Source organism: Capra hircus, chromosome 6 (assembly GCF_001704415.2).
Source record: "Capra hircus breed San Clemente chromosome 6, ASM170441v1, whole genome shotgun sequence".
NCBI lineage: Eukaryota > Metazoa > Chordata > Mammalia > Artiodactyla > Bovidae > Capra > Capra hircus.
The window spans coordinates 102,841,242-102,867,296 of record NC_030813.1 but is presented as its reverse complement, the minus strand read 5'-3'; the positions used below and the strand labels follow the sequence as shown (position 1 = coordinate 102,867,296).

The 26,055-nt window shown below is 41.2% G+C and overlaps 1 protein-coding gene across 2 annotated transcripts in view; it reads left to right on the top strand.

The window, feature by feature from the left end:
- The window catches only part of SPARCL1 (SPARC like 1), a 51,325-nt gene continuing 25,583 nt past the window's right edge, over nucleotides 314-26,055 (top strand). The window contains exon 1 of one of the 2 annotated variants that reach the window (XM_005681882.3): nucleotides 314-1,010. The gene's annotated coding sequence lies outside the window, so the exon portion shown is untranslated. Of the gene's footprint in view, nucleotides 1,011-22,212; nucleotides 22,235-26,055 lie in introns of those variants that run through there. The other variant, XM_013964780.2, reaches the window with a different exon arrangement.

The window sequence follows — 26,055 nt, the reverse complement described above, 5'->3', positions numbered from 1 at the left end:
ACCAATGTCTGACACATAACAAATGTTCAATAAATGCAGAAGTTGCAGTGGAAGAGAGGAAACACATATGGAAGTAATGGAAATGGTTAAGTCTATTTCATGGGAAAGCTCCCTCTCACAGATCAATCATTATACAGGGGCTTATGGTAGGGAGTTCTGTTGCGGAAAGAAAGGTTTATGAACTGCAACATTTCTGGATCAACATATAAGTGATCCATACTATGAAGGAATAGCGCTTCATATATATGTAAATTTCTGAAGGTCATCTTTTGAAAAGGTTAAAGTACCTGCAATATCCTGCTGTTACTAAATTCAGACGCATTCGTGAGAACAGTTTTTGCACAGGAGACAGTAAAAAATGCATCTGCTACGATTATTCTTTCCCCTTCTTTAACCCCCATCCCCCCTCCAATTTCCTTTAGGAAGAAACCACAGCATGGAGTCTCTTTTCAGTCTCTTTTAAAATTAAAAAACTCTCAAAAAGAGATCCTGCTTGTAAAACCTTTTAGAGTTGTTTGCAAAAGAGAAGGGGGGCGGGGGGGAAGCGCATAAGGAGCGAAGTGCTTATATTCTGGCCAAGTTATGAGCCTCTGAGAACAAGAGCTTGAGGGGAGGACAGTTAACCCAATTCTCTCGGGCAGAGTGAGCTCCTTCCCGCGGGTCTGCACTGCCTGTGACGCTCAGCGCACCCTCGCCCTCCTCGGGAGAGGCTGGACCGCCGGAGAACTGCGGGAATCTGCAACAAAAAAAAAACGATGACAGTCTGAAATACGTCCCACTGCCAACCTCCGAATTCGTCTGTCACCTCAGACCCTGACGAGTTTGACAGAGCAGCAGAATTTCAACTCCAATAGACCTGAATGTGTTTCTGGGCAAAGAAGCAGAGCTAAACAAGGAGAGAGATTTAAAGAATATTGGGCATTTGTCAAACTTATTTCCAGGCTGTGTGCAAAGACAGGATTCAGCTGCAATTTTCTGCCAAGGCTCTGGGTCCAGCCACCTACCTGAAGGTAAATTTTAAGAAGTTTACTGTATTGGCTTAGTTGTATTTGTTAACCTAGTTTGCATGATCAGATAGAGAGGTCTAATATTTTTGCCTAATACAAAGCCACTTGTTAACAACAACAATGGAAAAAAAATCCTTTTGCATGATTTACAGAAAACCTACTTACTAGGGAGTTTTAACACTAGAAGTCATGTTTCCTTTCCTTCCCCATGGTTAAAGAGCAAATACTAATAAATGATGCTTAGAAATGTAAAAATATTGTTGGCCAGACTAGCATTCAGATCTTGGTGAAGTCTGAAATCCTGAAATGTGTTTGGCAGAAATACTTGACTAACTGTATTAAATAAATCAAAAGGAAAGTGGTTGTTAAAAATAAACTTTCAAATCAAAGTAATTTGGGTGTTTTCCCTGTTTAAATTATCTAAAGTTATTCAGTCATCACCACTTTCCCAGTCTTTTACCTAATAGCAATGTAGAAATGGAACATTTTGCTTTTCCAAAAGATAAGAAAATTTCTATAGTATTATATTCATCTTTGATTGCTTCTTTAGTTATTGTGAATTTTTTTTTCCTGATTCCCTTTTAGAGTTTTCTGACTCATTGTCTTTTGTCTCCTTTCATTATTTTTTTAGGATGCATACTCACATACACAAAATTCCTAATTCCTAATAATGTTTTATTTAGGAAGAGATAAAAGGGAAAGGGAATCAAAGAGCTAAAAAATTATCATAACTCCTATATTGTGAGGTACCTTCATTTCTGACTCTATCTTCTAAAATAAAACAATAATGCAAGCCACGCTTCCTCATTCCTCCTGGGAATTAGAGGTCGCCCTGCAGGAGAAAGCCGTGCTTTCAACTGCAGATCAACGCTGTTGATCTATAACCAAGAGGTCTTGCAGAGAGTGTATCCCTTTCGAACTGCCATTAATCTGCAAAGAGGTTAAATATGTCACCTTGGCATTATATCCAAGCTCCGCTCTGGCCCAGGGCCTAAGTATGCTGAATAGAAATGTTCACTTGGTCCAACTCAGCAGAAATCCTTTTTTTTTTATTCTCCCCTTTCTCATGGATATCAGTCTTTTTCAGTTCACAGCTTATTCAGCTCAGCCCTGATGGTTATGACTATCATTCACCATGACTATTTAAAAAAAAGGACACCCCTTTCAGGAAATATTTAAGTTTATATTTCTGTCCATTCAGTAAGAGCCAGCAAAGCACAGCAGTCTGTTTCATCTACTGACCATCCAGTGCTGCTTTCCACATTTTGGAAAAGAATATATACGTGTTATTAATGAATCTTGTTTATTTTCTTTCAGGGAATTTTTGTACAGCCATTTAGCAGTTCAAGTCCTGGACTTTCTTTTCCAGATCCTTTGGTGTTTAATCCCCAATAGGCACTCAGGCACAGTTTTACTTATCAACTAAGTAAAAATAATAAATAGTGATGACAGAAATGAAATGAATAGTGATGTGTCTAGACAGTTTCAAACATTTTTCATTTCATTTCCTCTCAACTGCTTGTTATTTTTATTCAGTTGATCTGTAATATAAAACATTGCTATCTTGTTTAACTTTAGCACAAGGTCCAGAATGTGTTGGGAATCTTTCTCCCCCAAGAATATAAGTGACTAATTTTCAGACTCCACATATCATTTTGGAACAACCTCCAGTGAAGGAGAAGGAAGCCCCAAAAATTCAGAGGAACTTCCCCTGTAGGCCTGGATGTCCAATTAGGCTAGGAACTGGTTCACACAAGGCCCACAGAGCATCTTCTCCCAAGGGCTGTGCTTGCAATGGTGGTACCACCTGAGGCTAGCCTGATTTTTATCTTGGGCATTAAAAGATGGTCAGAAGTCTGGGGAATAGAGTGTGTAGTATGGTCTTGACTGATTGTAGGGAGATGGTGTAATAAAGTGAGTAAGATCGTGGGCTCTTTAAACATACAGATCTGGTTTACATCTGGCCTTTACCAGGGTCTGTGACTTTGTGAAAATGACTGTTTGATCCTCAGTGCCCTCATTTGTGGAAATCGGGATCTTAAAATTAGTTACTGCCTTAGCGATCTGTTGTGAGATTTGAGAGGAAGTTAGCTATGCCTGATACATTTGAATCAATCTATCGATCATAGCTAATATGAATGGAACTCTGTAGAAAGGGAATTTACTCTAGGTTTTCCCTCAGGGCTTCTTCCTTGTAGTTACACACTTGCTGTAAAAAAAAATGTCAATGCCAGGTCTATGCCTAGAAGAGTAGGTAGATCATGGGTTTCAGTGTCTTACACGCCTGAGTTTAAATCCTGACTTCTGCCTCTTACAGGCTATGCGAGCTTGTGGGGTCACGTCACACCTTCTGGACTGAATTTACCCATCTATTAAGCAAATAGTGATAGTAATGCCTACACTAGGGTGGTTGTAGAATTTAAATAAGGTGTTTTTTTAATGTCAGGTACCGCACCTGGCAGAATACTAGACACAGAGTGAAGAAGTTTTTAATTCATTTTTATTGAAACATAGTTGCTTTGCAATGTTGTGTTAGCTTCTCCCGCATAGCAAAAGAAATCAACCGTGTGCATACATATATCCCCTCCTTTCAGATTTTCCTTCTATTCAGGTCACCGCAGTGTGCTACGTAGAGTTCCCTGTGCTATATAGTATGTCCCCATCAATTGTCTGTTTTATACGTAATATCAATATTGTATACCGGTCAACCCCAATCTAGTGAGGAAGTGTTTGATTACACACTTGGAATAATTTTTCTTGCAGTAAAATTGGGGGTCAAGAAAGAAATATTCTTTGAATTTTCTTTTGATTCAAAGAAATGGAAAAATAAATAAATCTGACCCCTAGTGAATTCCCTTGTGTGTGTGTGGGTGGGTAGGGGGAGAAGCTCAGCATAAAGTATTACTGCTTTACCAATTAGTTGCTTCATAATGGCCAAGTCAAGTGAAACCAAAGTGAGCTTTCTGTTTCAGATTGCTGTTAAGAGGGGTGAGACGAAATGGGGCTTTGTGTTCAAATCTGTTTTATTGGCTACTTGGACAGGAGAGAAGGCCCCAACATTTCTCCTTTCTTATCTTTTCTAAAGGCAAGAATAGGAGTTTTGACTTGCTCTTGGGGTTGTTGTTTTTTTTTTTTTTTTTTTTTTTTTCTTGCTCTCTCTAACTGAAATTCACACGCCAGGGTTTGGGTTTTGTTTTTTGTTTTTGTAAACCTCTCCCGTATGTTCCTAGGACCGAAATGTCAGCTGCTTTTTCTGGCTACATGCAGCAGGAGCCTTCTGTCGTCATAGCAATGAAAGCGTATAGAGAGACTCGAGTTTCACAGCCCTCTCTGTGAAATCACTCTTAGTCGGCTTTAAAAAGCCTTCTTTAGAAATGGAGCCTCCCGTCCTGGCTTCTTTCCTTCCTATTATGCAACCAACTTATGTACACCAGTGGCAGTAGCCAAACATTTCCTTTAAAGAGTCAATGAATGGATGTAAAGACAATGAACAAGAAAGTTACTAAATGGTGACCATTTTACTGTGGAGTGCAGGGAACAACCACCGGGAAGGCCAAGGAGGGAAAAAAAAGCAAGGACCTCACTTTCTAGCACAGGCTGCACATCCCACAATAGAGCCATTTTCCGAGTTCCCACTACCTCCTCCCAGCTTCACCATGAGCTTATCCAAATGGTTATCAATCAAGGGGATACAGGGGCAGGTTTCCTGGAATCCTGGCACTCAGACTCTCTAGATTTTTATCGTCTCCACTCTTCACCTCATCCTCCCATATATAAAAGAAAGATAATAGTGGTCATAAATTTGTCATGGGAATTGAATGAGCTACTGTGTGTAAGACTCTTATTACAGATTCTGACCAGTGGTAAAGGTTGGCTGTGAAGCTCACCAAGCCTCAGTTTCCCCTGCATCTTAAATGGGAATAACAGCTAACATAGTTTGTTGTAGGGTTCACCAAAACAATGGATGGAAGTGCTCAAGAAGTCGTAGCTCTTTTAATACTCTTCTCATTAGGTCTAACTCTGATAAGAATGACCTTTTTGAACCTTGAATCTCCCAGTAAGTAAACTATAATGAAAACAGGCCTCAGAATTGTCACTGTATAAACATGAACCCTTGAGTATCTTAAGAGAATAAAAGGGAATAATTGAGGATTTTTACATTTATAAAGAGTAAATAAAAATTCTTCTCATCTTAATTAATGCTAGGGCAAAAGGTATCAAAGCATTTTATCTTTCATTAAAATGCCTTTTTTTTTTTTTTTTTTTTTTTAGTTTCTGGCAGACCAGTGGTTAAACTTGTGCTTCCACCACAGAGGGCACTGGTTTGATCCCTGGTCAGGGAACTAAGATCCTGCTTGCCACATGGTGCAGCCAAAAAAGAAAAAGAAAATTCCATTTTAGTTTCCTCAGTGTTGAAATATTACTTATTTCTTCAGGTCATGAAACAAATAATATTTTTATCTTACATCTCAAATGGCTAATATGATGGCATCACCAAATCAGTGAGCGTGAGTTTGAGCAAACTCCAGGAGACAGTGAAGGACAGTGAAGGAAGCCTGGTGTACTGTAGTCCATGGGGTCACAAAGAGTTGGACACAGCTGAACGAATGAACAACAATTCTGTGTGAAATGCCTGGAATACTATAGGTGCAAACAGAGAAGGGTTGTGTTCTTGTAGCACTTACTATGTAGTTAGGCAAACAGGTATTAATCAAATCATCACGGTAATAAAAAGTGGAAAAATATTTATTTTTGTTAAGAACATATGTGTGTGTGTGTGTAACTGAATCACTTTGCTGTACAGCAGAAATTAACACAAAATTGTAAATCAACTAGATTTTGATAATTTTTTTAAGAAAGTACCTTTGCCCAAACATATAGTGGCCTCAAACAAAAAGTCATCTTCGTTTTTCTAATGAAAAGATCCTCAGGCAAAGTCTTTGGCCAGCCTAAGTGCACAGAAGGATAATATATTGTAATGTATACTTAGGACACTTACTCCATTGTTACAAATACATTAAGTCTCATATCATTTTAAATATTTTATGCTTCTAAAAATACTTTTTCCCATTCTTCTATTTCCTGAAACGACGTTGTTAAAACTCTCTCTGTGCATCTTTGGATCATTGTGTTCACCGGATCCAGTCTGTAATTATCTAATAGAGAACAGTGCATCATCCATCTTCCGCAAGTCACTTCTCAGAAATCTGCTGATGCTGCAGATTTGAGCCCCAGGCATAAATTCTCATCCTCTGGTTATGATCTCTACATTTAATTACCTCTATATGACTTTTTTCCAGTGCTCTTTAAAAGGCTTATTTAAAACCACCTGAGTCTGTAAAGTGTGGTTTTCTAAAACTGTGTGATTCCAACACTTGCAAAAATGAAGTCATGCCTCAGGAATAATTACCAAATCTGCTTTAAATATCTTCATCTCTTTTTTTCTTGTCCAAGTGACCTTCTTAAGATCAAAAATAAGCCTTGCTTTAGATCATTTCAGGCTGTTTGCCTGAAATGGTACTCTGTTGTTGAAAATGAAATAACTGAGACCATGACCTTTCATGTAGGAGACATCAGAAGTACTAGAATATAAGGCAAATCCCTCTTTTCTGTGGTTTGATCTGGGGTGGGGGGAGTTTGCATTATATGGAGCATGAATTGTGTATAATTATATGCTGATTGATAAGTGTTAAGAAGGCAAAGCACCTTTGTTCTAAGAATGTATATAAGGAACCTGACCTCCACTCAAGGTCAGTGATGGCTTCCCTCGATCCAAGGCTAAACAAAGATTAACTCTATGAGAACTGTGTGTGCTGGGCAGTGGTGGTTGGGGCAAGTGGGTGCTGGCAAGAGAATTCTGAGTGTGTCAATACTTTGTGCAAAGACCCTGTAGCAGGAGGGATCATGGTATATTTGAGGAACAGAGAGAAGGCCAGCTCTTGTGAGAGGAAGGAGCAAGGCAATGGGAGACATGAAGTGTAAGCAGGTCCCCATAACACCCTCTTCCCTAAGCACTAAAAGTATTTATCCTCTGCTTGAGTCATGTTTAATATTCAATTCTGGTTAGAATTGAAGATCCAGTGGGTATGAACTGTATCCATCCCTGCCTAGACTCGCATAGTTGTTTTTGTTCAGTAGCTTGGTTGTGTCCCACGCTTTGTGACCCCATGGACTGCACAATGCCATGCTTTCTTGTCCTTCACTGTCTCCCAGAGCTTGCTCAAACTCACATTCTTAGAGTCGATGAGTCAATGAGATCCAACCATCTCATCCTCTGTCACCCTTTTCTCCTCCTGCCTTCAATCTTTCCCAGCATCAGTGTCTTTTCTGAAGAGTCAGCTCTTCGCATCAGGTGGCCAAAATATTGGAGCTTCAGCTTCAGCTCCAGTCCTTCCAGTGAATATTCAGGGTTGATTTCCTTTAGGATTGACTGGTTTGATCTCCTTGCAGTCCAAGGGATTCTCAAGAGTCTTCTCCAACACCGCATTTTGGAAGTATCAGTTCTTCACTGCTCAGCCTTCTTTATGGTCCAACTCTTACATCTGTATGGACTACTGGAAAAACCATAGATTTAAATATATGGACCTTTGTCGGCAAAGTGATGTAGGTTCAGTTAGTCAAGATGACAGGCAGGTGAAGGTCATACCCTTAGAAAGGTCTGCATCTGTGAGTCTGAGTGTATCATACACTGGAAGGGCTGGAACACTTTGATATCAAACGGTGATTCAGCAGAGATCTCGAAATAGAAAGCCATCTTTCTTAATCCTTCAGATTACTGTAACACCCAGATACAGAGCTCTCCCAAGAGATTCACTAATATTTTAAAAGCCCTGAAGCAACAGAGTTAACTCTGGATCAGGTAACAACATGTATACTTAGCCAAAATGTGACTAAGGGATTTGCTCTCTGATAACTTGGCTATGTGTAAAGGCAGGGTGGAGGAGAATGTTCTGTTTGAGTCTGATTATGAAATATCTATAATAATCATTTTGTTCACTCCATTTCCTTGAAGGGAAATTTTTCCATAGCTGTAATAATTTCTTAAAATAGCAGCCTACAGTCTTCCCCTGATATAAACAAACTTCACCAAAGATACCTGGCCTTATTTGGAAGCGTGGACATACATACTCTGGGAAAGATACTAACAGTAAGAAGAAAAGTGAAGTAACAGGGAAAATGGTCAGTGCAAACCTCTCCTTTTTCTAGGGCATATGTTATGTTGCGTTCAGTTCTTCTTACTTCCGATGAGGCAAGATGATTGGATCAAGTAGTCATCATCTGCCTTGAAAACTGAAAATGGTAAAGGAAGTTTCCTAGGTCTCAAAGAGAAGGAGGAGGACTTATAAGTTTGGCTGAGGCTGCCAATGAAGGAACCAACAATGGTAGAGTATATACTGGCTGCCTGAGGAACTCGAGTCAACATGAGAATTCAATTAGAAAAACTTGAAAGGATAACTGCCAGAATTAAGATTTCCAAGGAGTCGACGTAGCCAACACAAGAGATGGAAAAGAGTAGACTCCAAGCCTGTTCCTGACTTTAAAGGCACGGAAGGCCATGTTTCCATTCCAGTTTAGTGGTCAGACAGCTTGTCAATGCTTAGGAGAAAAAGGAAGAGCGGGGAGATAAGAAGAGAGAAGAGATATAGCAAGATACGGAGTACCCCATGGAGATAGATGGTTGGAGTAAGTAGATTTATATGGCAAGGCAACAAGCAGAACTTTAAAAATAAAATGTAACATTTAAAATGTAAATTTAAACTCATGTTCTTTTTTTAAAAAAAATCTATAAGAACTGAAAATAAATCAAATACAGTACCTACTCTGACCCAATCCTATTCCAATTTAGACTTCTAGAAAATATTATGGAAACTGAAATGGAACCAATACAAATAAGAACTCAAAATGAACCACAGTGCCCAAAATGTTTTCTGGTTGTTTGTGTAAATTCTGTCTAAATCTAGATGGAGAATGCCAAATTCTACAATATGCCAAACTTTAGGTGCTCTTGCCTTCTCTAAGAGCTAGAAATTTTAGGAAACCAAGAGACAGAGAGACAAAGAGTCAGAGGGCTTCATTCGGAGGAATGTCCTATGTTTCCTACCAAATGCCAAGCAATATTTAGCTATCACTTGCACTGCTTTCTACCCTCAACCTGAAGGACCACACACTTAGTCTCGGAGACCAGAGCTGAGATTACTCCATCAGAGGTCAAGGGTGGCTGACACCCACATGGCCCATTCTACCCATTCCTTTCAGACCAGTCTCTGCAGGCTTGGCTGGACTACCATTCTAGCTAGAGGGAAGATTATTCAGACCCTTTGCTGTTTTTTCCCAGTGACAGAACTCATAGACCTGCTGAGAAATCTAATTACAATCTCCTTTCATGGTGAAATCCAATTACAACGTCTCCTACCGTGAAAGCTAATCCTTTAGATACAAAAGGAAACTCAACATAGCGGTTTCAGACTTGAGGATGTGTCTATGTTCTGACCTCTCTTAAGCAACTATGCAGAAAGGTTGCAGTGACCTTGACCTGCCTTGTTTAGGAACAATGGTCATTCTATTACTACTCCCATTCCCATAAGAAGGAAAAGTATGCTCTTATTTGATCCCAGGAGTTTCTAAACTCCTGTCTCAAGGATCCATTAGTTGAGCAAAGCAAATCCTCCATGTACACATTCTTGATTCTGCAAAATGACTTCTCTTTTTGAATGTGGAATGTCATGTCAAACAAGAAAAAAAAATGAAGAGTTTGTAGTCAATATCTTCCTATAATTTTTTCCTGACATCTTTTTTAACATTTATTTATTTTCATTTCTTTCTTTGGCTGCTCCAAGTCTTAGTTGCTGCATGTGGGATCTAGTTCCCTGAGATCGAACCTGGGCCCCCTGCATTGGGAGTTCAGAGTCTTAACCAATGGATGGACCACTAGAGAAGTCCTTTTCCTAATATCTTTAATGCCCCATGCCACTCTTTCAGCCAACTCATTCCCTTGAGGATAGTGAGAAGCTGCCATGCTGCTTGAAAAAGGGTCACCCCAAATTCCTAAAACTTATTTGAGATAAATGGAGACACTTCTCAAGATAGTCATTTATGGAAACACATATTTTACAAATACCTGGCAAAAGTCTGTAATTGTTGAAACAATGAAACTACCAACCACATTCCAATCACATCGTTATTTCTACCACATAATCACTCTAGTCCACTGAATAAGTAAGTGTAAGACCCAGATTTGCAGCCTAGCCCCCCAAATGGGCAATATTTTTAGAAGGAGCATCCAATCAACTTGCAAGTTTTTTTTCAAGGGGTCACTTATTTATTTATTTCCTTTTGGCTCTGATGGGTCTTTATTGCAGTGTGCCGGCTTCCCATTGCGGTGGGTTCTCTTGTTGCAGGGCACAGGCCCTAGGGTGTGTGGGCTTCAGTATTTGCAGCTCCCAGGCTCTGGAGCACAGGCTCAATAGTTGTAGCTCACGGGCTTAGTTGCTTCAAGGGATGAGGGATCTTCCCAGACCAAGGACTGAATTCATGTCTCCCGCATTGTCAGGTGGATTCTTTACCACTGAGCCACCAGGGAAGCTCAACCCATACGTTTTTAATTGAGTATGAGCAGAACAAGAACACATAAATACTTTTGTTTTGTTTTGTTCTGTTCTGTTTTATAATAGGGTAAAGTTTACCATGGGCTTCCTGGGTAGCTCAGCTGGTAAAGAATCCACCTGCAATGCAGGAGACTCCGGTTCAATTCCTGGTAGGGAAGCTCCCCTAGAGAAGGGATAGGCTATGCACTCCAGTATTCTTGGACTTCCCTGGTGACTCAGACAGTAAAGAATCCATCTGTGGGAGGCCTGGGTTCAATCCCTGGGTTGGGAAGATCCCATGGAGCAGGGCATGGCAACCCACTCCAGTATTCTTGCCTGGAGAATCCCCAAGGACAGAGGAACCTGGCAGGCTACCATCCATGTAGAGACTAAAGGGAAAGGAAAAGGGAAGTCGCTCAGTCACGTCCAACTCTTAGCGACCCCATGGACTGCAGCCCACCGAGCTCCTCCGTCCATGGAAGTTTCCAGGCAAGAATACTGGAGTCGGTTGCCATTTCCTTCTCCAACGTATGAAAGTAGAAACTGAAAGTGAAGTCGCTCAGTTGTGTCCAACTCTTAGAGACCCCATGGACTGCAGCCTACCAGGCTCCTCCGTCCATCGGAGTTTCCAGGCAAGCGAAGTTTACCATAGTTTCATAATACTGCTATGCCCATAGAGTTAATAAACGTAAATGAACAAGGATAAGAATCCCCCATTCAGAGTGACCCTCAATAGCCCCAAAAGTAATGTATTTTTACTTGATTCAAGTTGAGTTACCTAATTATCTGTATAAAATGATAGAGACACAGAGGGAAGATGACCTAAAATCTACAGAAGTCAGAATTGATTTTGATTATGGGTCAAAGAAAACCTGTAGCTGGTTTCAAGACATCATGACTGGTCAGATCTTCATACTGCCTGTCTTGTTGTTGTTGTTTATTTGCTAAGTCGTGTCTGACTCTTGTGACCCCATGGACTGTAACCCTCCAAGATGCTCTGTGCATGGGATTTCCCAGATAAGAATACTGGAGTGGGTTGCCCTTTCCTTCTCCAGGGGATTTTCCTGACCCAGGGATCAAACTTATGTTTCTTGCACTGGCAGGTGGATACTTGACCAGGAAAGTCCCTCATGCTGCCTTAGCACAGTGGAATCATTTTTAACTCTCAAACCATTTGTTCAGTAGATTTCGCAGCCTTTTATTGGGGACCAAACAACTTTGAGCTAAATCTAAATCGGCAAACCATTCTGTTGGAATTCACAAGGAGCAAAACGCAGGTGCTGAACCCCAGGTGTCTTCTTTCCTTCTCTTTTCCTTCCTTGCTTCCCGGTTCCAGCACACATAACAGCAGGCTTTTAAGGGGATAGAGATTAAGCTCTTTCTAGGACAACATTTCAATGATTTCTAAAATACAGGCAGATAAAACTACGGGAAGCTTTTGTTTTAAACCAGGAGCTTAGAGCTTTTGGCATAGACCTTGGCATGCCCAGTGGTCTTGCATCAGTATCTTTTTAGGGGGACAGAGAAGTGGAAAGTACCAGCATCAGCTCACCTATAAAAACAGATGATTGATGTCTTCCTGTGATAGGAAAACAATGCAAAGCGATTGATTTCAAAAATAAATGTTTTCTTATAATTTGAAAAATAACCTGAGTAGAAAGTTGGAGATCACCATGGTCTGAGATCTGGATATGACTAACTTCTTTTCTTTCTCAAAAGTGACACACAAAATTCCAGCCCATGCTTCTTCTAAATTTGATTCTTTATTGCTTTCTCTTTCCCAAATCCTGTGTTTAGATGGTGGCCACAGTAAGGTCTGACTTCGTGGTCATGGCTGGAGGTGGCCAGCTCACCTCACACTTCCCAGCATCTTGTTAGAGGGGTTAATATCTCTAGAGATCCATAGCCAGTTATTGAATGCGGTGTGTACTTATCAGTGCCAGGAAACCCAAAATAGCCATTGTCCAAAAACAATTAACAACAGATTCCCTTGCGCAGTATTTTTCATCCAAAATACAATTTTGTTTTAATTTGGCTAAGTAGATTACTCTTGATTGGGCAAATTTCTACCCATTCTGGGACTAATCGTCTAAAACCAGTATTTTTAGAAGTGTTCAGTCAGCCTAAGCTAATGAGTTGTGTTTCCTTTGGTGTGGGAAAGGAAAAGAACAGAGAGACTCATTTGCTTCCCAAGTCTCCAGATTAATCCTGGTGTCAGGACATTCTAGAGACTTCATGAAAAGGGAAATGGAAGAGTAAAGAGAAAAATGCCAAGTTCCAACTCAAAACACTCCCAGAGCTAGTTGCCCATATTTCTTTCTAAAAGTCTTCTATTCTATACCACCTTCAAATCATGTGTGAAATCATCTTAGTTGAGTACCAATCACACGTAACATCTTGTAATTTTTTATTGTCTCCAAAGATAAAGACTGATATGTTCCATTTAAAAAGAAATATGTGCACTTGCTAAGATATGTAAGGGAGGAAAAACTTTTTCCTCTACCCTCTTATGTTAAGTAATTGGGGTCTGCAAATTAAATTGACCAAGTACAGATTAATAGGAGAAAAAGTTTATTCCCACATATAGAGAAGCCAACAAAGGTTCAGTTCAGTTCAGTCACTCAGTCGAGTCCAACTCTTTGCAACCCCATGGACTGCAGCACACCAGCCTTCCCTGTCCATCACCAGCTCCCAGAGTTTACTCAGACTTATGTCCATTGAGGCTGTGATGCCATCCAACTATCAAATCCTCTGTCGTCCCCTTCTCCTCTTGCCTTCAATCTTTCCCAGCATCAGGGTCTTTTCCAATGAGTCAGTTCTTTGCATCAGGTGGCCAAAGTATTGGAGTTTCAGCTTCAGCATCGGTTTTTCCAATGAATATTCAGGATTGATTTCCTTTAGGACGGACTGGTTGGATCTCTTTGCAGTCCAAGGGACTCTCAAGAGTCTTCTCCAACCCCACAGTTCAAAAGCATCAATTCTTGGGCACTCAGCCTTCTTTATAGTCCAACTCTCACATCCATACATGACTACTGGAAAAACCATAGCTTTGATGGATCTTTGTTGGTAAAATAATGTCTCTGCTTTTTCCTTAAGCTGTTAAAGTCTTACCTACCTAACACAGTGGGAGAAAGAAAAGGGAGAGAAACAGCTTCCATTGGAAAAGCAAAAAGGTTTCTTTAGGAAAGACAAATAGTTTTTAGAACAAATGAGATAAGAGTTTGTGATACTTGTCTATAAAGATACAAGTGGTTTTTTGGTCTCCTTCAAAGTCATAGAACTCCCCTGAAGAGGAGTAGGTCTTGGTCTCTCTTCTGGGAGTAGAAGCCACACTGAAGAGGGAATTTATATGACCGTTCTCACTTCTCAAATTTTCTGTTTGTAGTTAGACTAGGGAAGCTCTGAGAAGGTTTCTTTTTGCCTCTATTGAATTCCAATGTCTTCATCCTAATAATCTATATATCAACTCTAGGATTCTAAGTGTGTCCCTATAGCTACTACAGAAAGACTTGAAACAGGGCAGGACAGGGGAGCAGGAGGAAGCTTTGTTGGCAGTGGATCTGAATTATATTTAAACCCATGAATCCTAAATTTGAATCAAAGACTGTGTGGTTTAAAGTCCCAGCAAGGAAATGATGGATCCAGGAAGGAAAACTGAATTTGTGGACTTGAGTGTGTTTCAGTGTCTGACTCTCTGTGACCCCGTGGACTGTAGCCTCTCTGCCCATGAGATTTTTCAGCAGGAATAGTGGAATGGGTTGCCATTCCCTTCTCCAGGGAATTTGAGAAGAGTGAAATTAAGGGGTGATTTACTAAGGAGTGAGCAGGGCATAGTGAAGTCACAAGGGGTTGCAGGAATAGACTAGGAAGACCTAAACTTGTATGAAGCAGGGAGAGGAAGACTTTTTGAACTCAGAAAATGCTGTGTGGAGAAGGACACTGATCTTCAGGTGAGGGACATAGTCACCAAGAGGGTGCTGAGAATATATGTTCCCTGATTTTACTCTCCTCCTTCCCTCCAATCTCTCCTGACAATGCACCCCATTGGCTGAACCCAACAGAAACCATCCATCATGCAAGAAAACCTGCTGATGCAGTCCACACAGGCCCTGGGGCAGCTCAGGATGGAGAACGCTGGAGAGTGGGTGTGGAATGATTCTAAGATGTGGGATGTTCAGAGGAACAAAATCTCTTCCCAACGTGGGAAAGGCAGAATGCACAGCTCTGTAGACCAGCTGTGTCTTCTCCTTGCTTGAAAGAATTTTCTAGAACGTCCCCTCTGACAGCATAAATAAGCCTAGGGTTTTCACCCTATTTTCAAAGAACTCCCCAAACCCCAGCCACGAAATCCATTAGGGTTTACTGTATCTGCGGCTTTCACAGAAGGCAGATAAGGAGTAACATTTCACCACTGGGGTGGGCAGTTCTCTGATTCAGCATGTTGGCCGCCTGAGAAGCCACTGTGAGCATGAACTGAATTCTGAAGGGACTTCTGCTTGGAGTGAGTGCTTTCATTAGCAGTTCTCAAAACTGCTCCTCAAAGCCCATCATTGTTCCCCAACACCATGAGAATGAGGTTACTTGGAACTGTTCTTAGGTATGACTTGCTGTTTTTCTTGATCCTGGAAAAGAACAACCCCAGTGAATGATTCTTGGTACATTCACAGAGCCAAAAGCACTTAAAATTCTTTTCCCAACTAGCTGAACTCAACAACCGACTTACTCTGTTAACAAAAGAGCAGAGACAATTTCCATTGAATCCAAAGAGGTATTGTGTGCCGGTAGAGTTTAACTAATAAGGAAAATTCAAATAAGAGCAGTCAAAGGAGAAAGCTAAGAACCTGGCATTGAGAAAAAAGACATTCCAAGGAGGTTGAGAACAAAATAAATTATGGGGTTGAGAGAGGAACTAAACACAGGCAAAGAATAGGACTAATGTAACTGATCACTTCAGGGGCTAGGTCGGCTTTGAAAGGTGACGCTTCATGGTACCAGCAAATCACTTAGATATTAATCCTGTAATTGACAAGTGCCACAGGCCTTTAGGTGAGCCATACTCAGGAGTAGATTCAGAACTTGCAAACCAGAAGTTGACATAACGTGTGGGAACTTCTTTTTTAAAAATAGAAAAATCAAAAGCGGCATAGGCTTTTGTAAGAAGCCTGTACAAGTAGGAAGCCCTGGAATTTGAGCTTCTTGGCTTTGTGGCACATCCACCTCTGACCATACTCAGAAGTCTGTGCCTCAAATGATATGCAAGAAAAGGGAAAGGAATGAATAAATATAAGTATGAGAAACCCCTGCATTCACAGAGAAAGAGGAAATTGACAAATAACAATATGATTTGAGGAAAGAAAAATAAATACAGCCCAAGTCATTTCTTCCCTACACCCCAGGGCAGGGAGGGGTGGTGATTTTCCAGAGAACTGTCAAATGCCTCAGGAGAGCAGAGCACTGCCTCCAGGAGTCCATCCCATACAAAGCTGTGAAATGAGACCAAGGTTGCTCCATGTTTAAAGAATCCACCTCCCAATGCAGGAGATGCTGGTTCAATCCTTGGGTCGGGACATCCCCTGGAGGAGGAAGTGACAACCCACTCCAGTATTCTTGCCTGGAAAATCCCATGGAGAGATGAGCCTGGCAGACTACAGTCCATGGGGTCGCAGAGTCAGGCATAATTTAGCAGCTGAGCATGCACACATGGGATTAGTGGGTAGCAAAGTAAGATAAGGAACTCTGAAAGGAATGATGAAGAGATGTCAAAACAGGGTTATCGCACAGTCTTGCCTAAAATAAGTCTGTGGGGATCCTCTAAATATAGTTAAAGTAATCCCTCAATTACACATTACAGGATGGAAAGAATGTACTAATTTCTCCTGAGCTAGAAAGAGAGAGATCCTTGAGAAGGTCAAAGCCACCCCTTTGGAAATTCTTGCATCTTTTGGCTGGCATGCTCCTCATTCACAACTGGACACAGTGGTCAGAAGGATGTGCAGGAAGCTCTCATGGAATGGATGGATGGATGGATGGATACTCTATGAAGCAGAAGTGAGGTGACAATACATGTATGATGCATGGGTGAAATATTTACGATAGTACCTGGCACATAGTAAAATCTCAAAAAAGATAAGCCATCACATCAGTTACTTTATTAACCAGCCAAGAATGAGAACCTATTTTTTCAATAAATAATACATTCTTGAATATAAGTGATTCTACTTCTAAAGAATATTTCACTCAAGATATTTAATACCCATGCCAATTCTTCATTGCTGCTTACAAACTGTGACTTTCAAATAATACTTATTGCACAATTTCTCAAGATTTTGTGGATTAGGAGTCTGGGCAGGTCACTCAGGGGTACTGAGTTGGCAGGTGAGCCACTCTGCAGGGCCCACAGTGGCTGCACTCAGACACACTGTGCCTTTGCAAGCTTTGAAAGCTGGGGTCAGCAGGGATCATTGAACAGTGTGTACAGTAGGGTGACAGTCTCTTACAAAATGGCTTGGAACTCCCAAAGCAAAATGTTCTGAGAGATTCGGGTCAAAATTCCAAGGCTTCTTATGAGCTAACCTCCAAAGTCCCAGGACATCACTTCCACTTCAATCATTTGGTCAAGTAAGCCACTAAAGGCAGTCCAGATTCAAGAGGAGAATTTGACTTCACTTCTCAATGGAAGATGCAGCAAAAAATTTACAGTCATCATTATTATACCATATGTTGATACATATTAAATGAAAAACGTTAGAAATTGTCTCAAGACAACTACTCACATGAATTAGAATAGAGTTGACATTGGTGGGTATTTAGTTCTTAATGGAAGACCTGTTTCTGCCATATCAATGTTTCATATGTATATTTGTTTTGGTGGTCTATGGGCCAGCCAGAAGACCTCCAGGCATTTGAAATTTCAAATCCTGGGCTTCCCCAGAAAGGCTATACCTATAAAACAGAGTCTAGCAGTCATCTTGTAAAACCCCAGATGAGTTTTCCTACAAATTTGGTAATAAGACACTTTGTTTCTAAGAGACGGAAAAGGCTCTCCTTGAATTTCCCTACCATCTTTCATCTTTAACCTCTATATTCCCACGGGGGGTGGTGGGGGAATGGGACAAAGGGAAGGAAATAATAACTTAAGGGAATTCCCTGGTGGTGCAATGATTAGGACTCCGTGCTTTCACTGCTAAGAGCCTAAGTTCAATCCTTGGTTGGAAAGCTAAGGTCCTGCAAGTCAGGGGGCACAGCCAAGAAAAAATAATGATAATAATTTAAGAACTCCAAGTAAAAGGATGAATCAAAGTTTCTGTGCATTATTACTTATTACAGTTATTAAGCCATCTTTAGCCTTATGAATATTTCAATGAAATGATATCTTTTTTCATTTTTATAGTTAGTAAAATTATCAAATGACTAGTTGATCACATTTGAATCTCAAAACAACCCTAAGAGATAAAAAGGAAAACTACTATCGTTTTTCCTGGTTTGTAGATGAAGAAGACAGTGACTTGACCAAAGTCTCTGGCCTAGTAAAAAATATATAGTTCAGGTCAGGGGACTTTCCTAGTGGTCCAGTGGCTAAGACACTGCTCTTCCAGTGCTGGAGTCCCAGGTTCAATCCCTGGTCAGGGAACTAGATCCCACATGTCTCAACTAAGACCCAGCACAGAGCCAAAAACATAAATAAATGTTTTTTAAAATTTATATAGTTCAGGTCTAGACTTAGATCTTCCAATTCCATACTATACTTAAATTCCAGGGCTTGTTACTTTCAGCTATGCTGCTGCCTTTGAATAAATTCACACATTTGGGCAAAATAACATTTATCTAATTTCATGTAAACACTGAATATTTAAGTCTGCAAGAATAATAACTCTATATTCAAAATTTTTTCTCACTCCTGCATTTTTATACAGTTTTATTTGCGCTTTCTGCAAAAATAACAATTTGTATTCTGTAGAGTGCACACCAAATTTGAATGTCTCAAAATATATGACTTTTTACTTACCCAAGAATAAATGGTATTCATCATACTTAGCAAGAACATCATGGGTTTCATTTTCAAAGTATGTTGCAAGCATCAGCTGATTAAACCTTCTGTAGTCTCCAGTCTGACAGATGTTTTAAAAAACCTCTCATTTCCCAGAAAAGTTCTCCACTCTGTCTTATTTACACAAATCAGTACATTTGTTCAGTTCTTAAAATAAGAAGCAAAAGGCTGTGAAATTATTTTTGATCAGTATGTCGCAAATACAATTAGCTTCGTGAGACAAAAATGCCCAGTGACTAATCTGAAGGTCAAAGTTGAACACAGCAAGGGAACTTGAGGCCTTTTGCTTTCTAGATACTGGACTATTCCACAAAGCTCTGTCTTTAAAAATACAACACAGGCATCTGCTTTACAATTAAAATTTAAGGTGCTTTCCTGCTTGGGTCATTCTAAATGACATAACCATAGTCTTCCTTTAAATTTTGTTTTTAATTTCAGGTGGAAATAAACATGAGACCCCTAAAAAATAGTTCCATCCTGGGACACAGTAAAGAATCAGGGACCATGCAAGAAAGGTTGGGGTGGACTCCCCAAAAGCCTGCACAGCTGACCACTGAAGCTCATACAACAAGCTCATCCTGCCTTCATATGTCTTCTCCACAGCTGTGCCAAGATTCTCAGCATTCTATAGTTCATTTGAGATAAGGCGAATGTGAAAATGTCTCTTAACTAAGACTAGAAAGACACTAACTTGCAAATTTTATCTCCTACTGATGGATTAGCTGTATGTGCAAAACTAGAATTTAAATGTGTGGAATATAGAGCAAGTGAGTTGGTTTTACTGAGAGAACCAAATGTGAACATATTCTGGAATTAGGACTCCTGGGCAGCTTGAAATCCACAAGGGGAAGAAGACTTGAAAAGAGGGAAGAGAAAAAGTAAGGAACACTGAAGGCTGATTTCTCTTATACCACACGAAATATAGGGCTTCCCCGATAGCTCAGTCAGTAAGGAATCCACCTGCAATGCTGGAGACCTCGGTTTTATTCCTGGGTGGGAAAAATTCCCTGGAGAAGGGATAGGCTACCTACTCCAGCATTCTTGGGCTTCCCTTGTGGCTCAACTGGTAAAGAATCCACCCACAAGGTGGGAGACCTGGGTTTGATCCCTGGATTGGGAAGATCCCCTGGAGAAGGGAATAGCTACCCATTCCAGTATTCCGGCCTGGAGAATTCCATGGACTGTATAGTCCATGGGGTCTCAAAGAGTCAGATACTATGTGAGCGACTTTCACTTTCACACTAAATATGAGACATAATGGCTATAATGGTACTATTATTATGGGATTTTTTTTTTTTTTTTTTTTTTGCTTTCTGGAACTTTGTTGCAGTGCATGAGCTCCGTAGCTATGGCACCGGGACTTAGATGAGACAGAAGAGCTCTTAGTTCCCCGACCATGGATTAAACCAGGCCCTTTGTATTGGGAGCATGGACTCAGCCCGCGGACAACAAGGAAGTGGTCCCTATAATGATAATCTTGATGACAAGCACCAGACAGAGCAATAGAAATAATACTCATTTACACATGTATGTTTCAAGTTTACAAAGAGCTTCCCCGCCTCCATGGTGCCCTTTGACACTGGATTTGTTATTCCCATTCTGTAGATGAAGTTTGGCAAGATTCAATAATTTGCTCAAAGTAGTATTTAGTACTTGGCAGAGCCAAGGCCCAAAGCCAGACTTTGGATTTCTATTCTGCAGCCTGTTCTGTGAAACCGTGTGAGAACCCTGGACTTGGAGTCCAGAGTGCCATGTTCTAGTCCTTGCTGCTGCTGCTGCTGCTGCTGCTAAGTCGCTTTAGTCGTGTCCGACTCTGTGCGACCCCATAGACGGCAGCCCACCAGGCTCCCCCGTCCCTGGGATTCTCCAGGCAAGAACACTAGTCCTTACTCACCTCTTAAGCCTTTACATGTGTGCTGAGTCACACAGTCGTGTCTGACTCTTTGTGACCCCACGGACTGCAGCCCACCAGGTTCCTCTGTCCTTGGGATTCTCCAGACAAGAATACTGGAGTAGGTTGCCATTCCCTTCCCCAGGGAATCTTGCTGACCCAGGGATTGAACCCGCGTCTCCAGAATTGCAGGCAGATTCCTTACCATTTGAGACACCCGGGATATATATAGCCAAATAAGTTAGATATTTCAAGCTTCTGTTTCTTTCTTTCTCTTTTTTTTTTTTAGTCACACCATGCTGCATGTGGGATGTTAGCTTCCCAACCAATGACAGAAACCATGCCCCCTGCAGTGGAAGGGCAGAGTCCTAACCATTGGACCGCCAGGGAATTCCCAAGCTCCTGTTTCTTTGGAGTTAAATGTTATCTCTCCTCCTTTCCTTATTGGATAAAATGAGACAGTATGCAAGAAAATATTTTACATGCTATGAAATGCTATATGAATGTGAGGAAGGTATAAATACATCCAACTTAATGAACTGATATTTCTAGGGGCCTTACCTCAACAGATCCCTACAATTAAGTTTTCCTCCCTTTTGTCTGGAAGAACAAAGAATCTCTCCTCTTCTAAGTAGTATCAAAGGCTTCAATTCAGTTCAGTCGCTCAGTCATGTCCGACTCTTTGTGACCCCATGGACTGCAGCACCCCAGGCCTCCCTGTCTATCACCAACTCCTGGAGTTCACCCAAACTCATGTCCATTAAGTCGGTGATGCCATCCAACCATCTCATCCTCTGTCATTACTGAGCAAATATTTATCAAGGGCTTACTGACATTTTATCATCTTACTTAATCTCCATCATCACTTTACAAATGAAGAACTGAGGTTTCAAAAAAGCTGAATAATTTACGTAAGATTAAACAAAGCCCAGAAGGTCCCCTTTCAGAGCCTATGCTTTTAATCACTGAGCAATACTGCCTTCCCAATGACTGAGGCAGCTTCTCTGTTTTTCCCCCATTTTCATTATCTATTACTGCATAACAATCCACCCCAAAATCAAATGGCTTCAACCCGATCCCCTTATTTGCACATGATTCCACAATCCATCCTGAGCTCACCTGGGTCGTTCCTCTGTTGACTTTGTCTAGAGCCACTCTGGAGGCTTCAGCCAGCTGGGAGCTCTGCTGGGGCTGAACCTCCCACAGGCTCTCATCCTCCAGACTCTTTTTCGTGCAGCCACTTACTGGTCAGCAGTCTGGACTGGCCTCCAGTCCAGGCCTTTTTACATCATGGCAGATGGCTTCCACAGGACGACAAATCCCACTGTGTAAGTGCTGCCCAGGCCTCTGCGGTCATCATCCTGGCTGATGTCACATTGACCAAGGTAGTCACAAGGCCGGGAGCAAAATCACAGTGTATGAAACCCAGGAGGCACGGTTCACTGGAGGTCATCGTGTTTACCACAGCTCCTGTCTTCCCATCTACCTTCTCATTCATTACTTATGCCTTCCCCTCTGCAGAGAAAATGCTTGGATGACCACGTAGGCGTCCGACCCTTTGTGACCCTATGGACTGTAGCCTGCCAGGCTCCTCTTTCCTTGGGATTCTCCAGGCAAGAACACTGGAGTGGGTTGCCGTGCCCTCCTCCTGGGTCAGGAAGATCCAGGGATCGAACCTGCATCTTTTAGTCTCCTGCATTGGCAGGTGGGTTCTTCACCACTAGTACCACCTGAGATATGGGTCAGCATATTAGAATACAAATGAACATTTCCTGTGCCTGCACTTTCCCCTCTAGCTAACATCTTACTCTCCTTCCTTTCATAGCCAGCTATCTTTTTTTATTATTATTATTGATTGATTGATTGATTTGGCTGTGCTGAGTCTTAGTTGTAATATGTGGGATCTTCAGTCTTTTTTGAGGCACACAGGATCTTTAGTTGTGGGATGTGAACTCTTAGGTGAGGCATGTGGGATCTAGTTACCTGACCAGAGATCAAACCCCGGCCCCCTGCATTGGGAGCAGAATCTTAGCCACTAGACCACCAGGAAAGTCCCTCCCCACCAACTGTCTAAAGAGTGGTCTACACTCACTGTCTTCACTCCATTGCTGTCTATTTACTCCCCAGTTACTGAAGACGCCTCCACTGACACTATCACACCAAAACCACTTCGTTTTCTTCAACTCTCCACTAACCTCTGCATTTCCAAAGGGAAGGATAATCCTTAGCCGTGTTTACTCTGACCTCTCAGTAACATTCAACACTTTCTTTTTCTTACGTGACGCTCCTGTCTCATCATTTGTATCTTTCATCTTCCCATCCCCCAACAGCACCTAATGATCTACACTAACCAGTGTGCTGGCTCCTGCCCTCTGTTCTATTCACTGTATGAAAAGTAAGCTTTTCATGCTTACTTCCAGACCCGTTTATCTAAGTATGTGGAAGTCTCAGTTGCTCAGTCATGTCTGACTCTTTGCAACCCCATGGACTGTAGCCCACCAGGCTCCTCTGTGCATGGAATTCTCCAGGCAAGAATACTGGAGTGGGTAACCATTCCCTTCTCCAGGGCCTGGAACCCAGGTCTCCCACATTGTGGCAGGCAATCTGTTTACCATCTGAGCCCCCAGGGAAGCTGCTTATCTAAGTATCAGTTCAGTTTAGTTCAGTCGCTCAGTTGTGTCTGACTCTTTGCGACCCCATGAATCGCAGCACACCAGGCCTCCCTGTCCGTCACCAACTCCTGGAGTTCACTCAGACTCACGTCCATCGAGTCAATGATGCCATCCAGCCATCTCATCCTCTGTCGTCCTCTTCTCCTCCTGCCCCCAATCCCTCCCAGCATTAGAGTCTTTTCCAATGAGTCACCTCTTCGCATGAGGTGGCCAAAGTACTAGAGTTTCAGCTTTAGCATCATTCCTTCCAAGGAAATCCCAGGGTTGATCTCCTTCAGAATGGACTGGTTGGATCTCCTTGCAGTCCAAGGGACTCGCAAGAGTCTTCTCCAACACCACACTTCAAAAGCATCAATTCTTCAGCGCTCAGCTTTCTTCACAGTCCAACTCTCACATCTATATGTGACCACAGGAAAAACCATAGCCTTGACTAGACAGACCTTAGTCGGCAAAGTAATGTCTCTGCTTTTGAATATGCAATCTAGGTTGGTCATAACTTTTCTTCCAAGGAGTAAGCGTCTTTTAATTTCATGGCTGCAATCACCATCTGCAGTGATTTTGGAGCCCCCCAAAATAAAGTCTGACACTGTTTCCACTGTTTCCTCATCTATTTCCCATGAAGTGATGGGACCAGATGCCATGATCTTCGTTTTCTGAATGTTGAGCTTTAAGCCAACTTTTTCACTCTCCACTTTCACTTTCATCAAGAGGCTTTTTAGTTCCTCTTCACTTTCTGCCATATATCTCTACTCAAATTCAACAAGTTCAAAACTAATTCATCATCTTTCTTCTAAAACTCTTATAATCCCTTGTCTTAGTATTAACACTACTGTGTACCCAGTGGCTCAAATTAGAAATATAATAGCCCAACCCTCTTCCTTCTCTTCTTTCCACAGTATACAATTTGTCATTAAGTCCTACCTGTTCTGCCTTTAACTATTTCTCAAAACTATCCACCAGTATACCAGCAAATGTTCAACAACCATTTTTTGCAGGGAGATGGTGGAATTAGGTAGCATTTGAAGATTTCCATGGTGTAATCCTCCCGCCATGGTTGATTTCAAGCTACTAGTGTGACATCACTGAACAGACTTGGGAAGAGAAGTGCATTACCACACATTATATAGTATTTCCACCTACAGATACAACAGGCATAAATAACCTTAAGAAAATAAGTGGTAAAGTAGTAAAAATAAGTATAAAGGGGTGACTTTTGAGTATTTCTTTTGTTTTTAACATAATTAAATTGTAAGTGTATATAATTTAATTTTCAATGATGGCTTTGTTTAATAGCCAGCTCACAAAATTCCTGGAAAGTTAGCAACTGGCTCCCATGAACCAGGACAAGCTGGATCTGTCTCTTTGTTTTCCATTCTCAAGACCAGAGGCAAAATTTAAGGCTCTGACCATCTCTCATCTTGATATTGCAATTTCCTCCTGTAAGTCTTTCTACTCATCTGTCCCACACATGATTGTACCAAGGATCCTTTCTAACATTCAGATGTGATTATATCACTCCCCCACTTACAATCAGTCATTGAGGCCCCATAGTTTTTCAGCTGGAATTTAAAATTCCTAGTTTAACACACAAAGACTTGCCTTGTTTTGAGCCTTATCTCCCTCCGCTTCACCCACTAACACCCTAGGAACACAAACATACACTGTCTTATGACTCTGGACCGTCACCCATGCTGTTTGCATCCTCAGACTGCCCTTCTGTCTTTCATACAGCTAACTAGTACTGACTGGTTTTTCAAATCTCAGGTCAAAAACTTCCTCTTCCGAAAGCCTTTTCTATACAGGAGCAGTAGACTGTAATGGTTAAGAACACAGACATAAAAGCAAATTCCTAGGTCTCAAACACTGGTTCTGCCACTTAGCTGAGTAACCTTGAACGCATTACTTAACCTTAATTTCCTTACTAATAAAATGATGAAAATCAAGTGTTAGGTAGTAGAATTATTTAAAAGATTCAAAGAGCTAGTATGTGCAAAAGCCTTAGAATGGTACCTAAAATTTAAGCCCTTAAGACTCAGTAAATGTTAGCAGTGTGTGTGTGTGCTAAGTCGCTTCAGTCTTGTCTGACTCTGTGTAGCCTGCCAGACTCCTCTGACCATGGGGTTCTCCAGGCAAGAATCCTGGAGTGGGCGCCATTTCCTTCTCCAGGGGATCTTCCCGACCCAGGGATCAAACCTATGTCTCTTATATCTCTTGCATTGGCAGGTGGGGTCTTTACCACTTAGCAACACCTGGGAAAACAATGTTAGCGTTAAAACTACCTAATTGTAAATGCTTCTTATCTGTGTTTCCACTGCATCATGCACACACTCATCACATTATACTAAATCATCGATTTACTTGATACCCTCCTTTGTAACTCTTCAGGCAGGAACCAGGTGGCCCTGTGCTTAGGCAGAGTCTAGTAAGAGCTCAATAAATGAGTAAAAGAGTGATTGAGTAATAGTGAAAGAGTGATTGAGTTGGCTCTGGCCAACTGGACACATATTTCTTTTTTATTCATTTGGTTTCATTAGATTTGAGAAAGTGAAGGGAATTTGTGAGATCCTGTGATCAAATCAAAGGGAAATATGTTCTCAAATGTAATTACCTATATATACTGCTATTAAAACTAAAATCAGAAGGAAATTAGCCTTAAAACCCACAATATTTTTGCTGATTCATTCTGCTTTTTGTTGCTACCATTTTAAAGAAGAGTGGTTAACAGTCTCAGCCTAATTCCGTCATTACTTGTGATGAACGTAGGAAAGACTCCTGGAGTTAAAGGGAGCTTTGGTCAACGTGTGGGCAAAAGGACTTTATATGTTCCACTGAAAAATTCTTCTGACCTCACGGC